Below are 4,428 nucleotides of genomic sequence, written 5' to 3' on the forward strand. Positions count from 1 at the left end.
GTATTGTTTTATTCCTTCCGATAGATGGCTCAAATCTGAAGTCTCATCAATCAGACTACTATTGTACTCACCGAGCGCTCAGCTTTGTAAGCTACCAACAAAAAATTGCAATCAAAGATTGTACTCGCTCCGTACTAGTGCATTTGTCACATTACGAAAACCAAATAGTAATCCCAAAACTTTTAGGCGCAGGGCATTAACTACCCACCTCGTTCCCTGTTTTTTGCCACGAAAAAAGAAATCACCCAATACGAGACGTGGGGTGCGTATGCATCCAATGACTTGAGACTACTCCCTCCGTCTAGGTGTATAAGGCTGGTGATAGTGGGGAGTAACTTATACTAGTGTCATGTATATGACACTAGTCTAAGTTACTACCTTCATAGTGTAAAGTAACATAGTACTAGTATCATAGATGGCCTCATTTATTAGCTTGTAGACTCATCCTTTCTTGGGAAGCGCTATGTTACAATATCATATTATGTTACTCTAAACACCTCTCTCCTCATTAACTACATGCCACATAAGCAAAATTTTCTTGAAGTGCGCTATCTTACTACCTAAGTTACTCCCACTATGACTAGCCTAAGTCATCTTAGAGCAAGTGAAAAGAGGAGTGGGCTCTCATGCAAGAGCCTAGCTATATGCGGATTCCTAGGCCAATACCACAATAAATATGAAGAAAGAGAGAGAGAAGATGAGAAAAAGTAGTACTCTTATAGCCAGCCTTATACCTAACCTTATTGTATGAGTGTGACACGACCAATGTAATACCTGGTGTATCTTCAAATGTCGTCACCACTCAAGTCAAACCAACTAAAGAGATGACAAGCAAAGCAGAACTTGTACGAACAAATTTGGTGCATGCTACTGAAAAACATTGAGGCATTGATGGGCGAATGCGTTTGTTATGTGGCCCGGAATTAGTATTGTGTCGAGTTCAAGATCAACCTATATTGTTCCAGCCAAACGACTGAAACAAAAGTCGCAAATACAGCATGTATGGCAACAGAGGAAAGTGTGGAGCAGCCTTGATGTTTCTGATATATTATGCAAAGAACAGAGAAGAAGAAGTCGTGGACCCATGCATGGATTGACCCTTGAACAAGAAAACCAAGGACAGGAGCCGAAACTAGAGAAGATCATCCCCACGTTCAGAACTCCCCCTCAATGGATAAAGGCATGTTCGTTTCAATCCCATGGAATAAGGAACGCACGTTACGTGCTAGATAAATACATGCATGCTAATTAGCAAGAATATTATATTAGGAAGTTTCTTAAATAGTAGTTACGGTTGTGATTGGTTAGGATTTTTGTTTCTTATTCTAGTCCAAGTCTTGCACGACTTGTTTAGGTGTTAATTCTTTTTTTCCCTTTAGCGGAGCAGTCACGTGGAGATGGCTATTTATCACGGGCCACGGCCATTGTAACAGGGGAGATGAGTTGTGAGTTTTATTTTCGAGTATGAGATATACAGAAAAACGTTCGAGTTACGGGCAGCCATATCTTGTGTATTATCTGTGATTTTCCCATCGTGGAAATTTACTAGCGACGGAGGGTTGATCATCACATCGACGCCTACGTGCTGATCCGAGGAGGTCATTATTTTTATTTGTGTATTTTCGTACGCAGGTGAAAATTATCTTGAAGGTTGCGAGGAGGAACAAGAGGACGAACTGTTGATCAAGCAGCACCGTGAAAGATCGGGCCATCTACACGCGCGAATGAGCATCTCGCTAGTCCGTGCCTCATCAAGTGGTATTCAGAGCAAAGGTTAGTCACGGCGACTCAGTTTGCAATATCACCTACGGAGTCAAGCATCAACATGTTGAGCAGGAACGTATTGATGGAGGAGGAAGGCATTGGCGAGGTCACTCTTTTTCACACTCGTTGCGTCGTGAACGAACGACGTGTCAATCTGACGATCGATGAGAGTACCGCAGTCAATATGGTGAGCATGGAGGTGGTGAAAAAATTGGGGCTGAAGATGGCACCTCTTGAAAGGCCGTACATGCTGAAGTGGTTCAAAAGTGAAATCAAAATTACGCATCGGATTTTGCTATTTTTTGATCTGGGAAAATATTGTTGTGCAGAATTTTTTCACGTTTGTCCTGTGTCCATGGTGTCGTGCCATCTACTACTTGGTAATCCATGGTGAAAACGTGTTGGCGCTATTCGAAATTTCAAGAAGAATAATTACTCTCTATCATGGAAGGGCCAGCAGATTTATTTTATTCCTATGCCAGTGGATCTGTACACTGCAGATTGGAAAAGTCGTTTGCTTAAAAGAAGAGAAGAGCAAGAAGATATAAAGGAAGAAGACGATGCACCGACGAAGGGGCTGAATCTTTTGGTGGAGAAGGTGCAAGATGATAGTGGTGCAAAGGGGCAGCGGTGGAGTGTTTTTTAAACACAGTGCAATATCAAAAATCGTGCATGCAAGATGATAATTGATGGTGGCAGTTTTACCAATGCCATAAGTAAAGATCTCGTGCAGGCTTTGGATTTGTCCATGTGGCGGCACCCAAAACCGCACCATGTTGAGTGGCTTTACAATTCTGGAAAATTAAAAATTACACTTAAAGTACGTGTGACATTTGCTATTGGTGAATATATTGACAAAGTCGACTGCGATGTTGTGCCAATGGATGCGTGCCAGCTCTTGTTGGGAAGACCATGGCAGTATGACCATGACGCTGTGCATGCAGGTAAATCTAATACATATACATTCATGCACGATGGAAGACGACGCATGCTGAAACCAATGACGGACAGCGCAATAAAAACAGAGTTCCAATTTCCTGAGTCTAAAATCAAGCTTGAAATAGACTTGAAACCGAGGACGGTTTCGCTTCAAGGAAGGGAGGATGATACGACCAATGTAATACCCGGTTTATCTTCAAATGTCGTCACCACTCAAGTCAAACCAACTAAAGAGATGACAAGCAAAGCAAAACTTGTGCGAACAAATTTGGTGCATGCTACGGAAAAACATCGAGGCATTGATGGGCAAATGCGTTTGTTATGTGGCCCCAGAATTAGTATTGTGTCGAGTTCAAGATCAACCTATATTGTTCCAGCCAAATGACCGAAACAAAAGTCACAAATACAGCATGTATGGCAACGGAGGAAAGTGTGGAGCAGCCTTGATGTTTCTGATATATCGTGCAAAGAACAGAGAAGAAGAAGTCGTGAACCCATGCATGGATTGACCCTTGAACAAGAAAACCAAGGGCAGGAGCCGAAACTAGAGAAGATCATCCCCACGTTCAGAACTCCCCCTCAATGGATAAAGGCATGTTCGTTTCAATCTCATGGAATAAGGAACGCACGTTACGTGCTAGATAAATACATGCATGCTAATTAGCAAGAATATTATATTAGGAAGTTTCTTAAATAGTAGTTACGGTTGTGATTGGTTAGGATTTTTGTTTCTTATTCTAGTCCAAGTCTTGCACGACTTTTTTAGGTGTTAATTCTTTTTTTCCCTTTAGCGGAGCAGTCACGTGGAGATGGCTATTTATCACGGGCCACAGCCATTGTAACAGGGGAAATGAGTTGTGAGTTTTATTTTCGAGTATGAGATATACAGAAAAACGTTCGAGTTACGGGCGGCCATATCTTGTGTATTATCTGTGATTTTCCCATCGTGGAAATTTACTAGCGACGGAGGGTTGATCATCACATCGACGCCTACGTGCTGATCCGAGGAGGTCATTATTTTCGTTTGTGTATTTTTGTACGCAGGTGAAAATTATCTTGAAGGTTGCGAGGAGGAACAAGAGGACGAACTGTTGATCAAGCAGCACCGTGAAAGATCGGGCCATCTACACGCGCGAATTAGCATCTCGCTAGTCTGTGCCTCATCAGAGTGGCTACAAGTGATGGCTCTATATGACATGGCAACATCATATAGCCAGCAACTGGCTATACTATTAACCATGCTCTTAGGTTGTGCACCATGACCAAGACGAAGTGGAAAGCGATAGAAGTTAATGTCTTTTTGCTAATTAATAGGATTACATGCAATGAACTAACCACTGCATGTCATGTTTGGTAGTCCCAAGTCATTGAAAGCATGCACGGCCCACATCTCTCATTGGTTGATATGTCAGGAAATAAGAAACGAGCAGGGAGTTAATGTACCATGCCTAAGTGTTTTGTGATTATTTGGTTTTCGTAAGGTGACTTACTCAACATTTTTGGTTACATGCATTAACATTTTATTAGTTAAATCAAAGGTCAAAACTTGGCGCAAAATGCAAAGGGGACCAATAAACTAGTAAACATCAAAGTTCTCTCGTTTGGCCCCAACTAGAGGTCCGGTGAGATGACTATACTGCATCGGCACGGAGAGGGACATAGCTTCATCGACTTACTGCACCTACGTTTGGGTGTATGACACGTGGGCCCAACAGGTGGCTGGCC

At 42.3% G+C, this 4,428-nt stretch overlaps 1 pseudogene; it reads left to right on the top strand.

The window, feature by feature from the left end:
• Positions 1–1,957: 1,957 nt before the first annotated feature.
• On the top strand, positions 1,958–3,798 carry LOC147970836 (uncharacterized; annotated as a pseudogene).
• The last annotated feature ends 630 nt before the right edge of the window (positions 3,799–4,428 follow it).

This window comes from Triticum urartu, chromosome 5A (assembly GCF_056163025.1).
Source record: "Triticum urartu cultivar PI428250 chromosome 5A, HENAU_Tu73, whole genome shotgun sequence".
Taxonomy (NCBI): domain Eukaryota; kingdom Viridiplantae; phylum Streptophyta; class Magnoliopsida; order Poales; family Poaceae; genus Triticum; species Triticum urartu.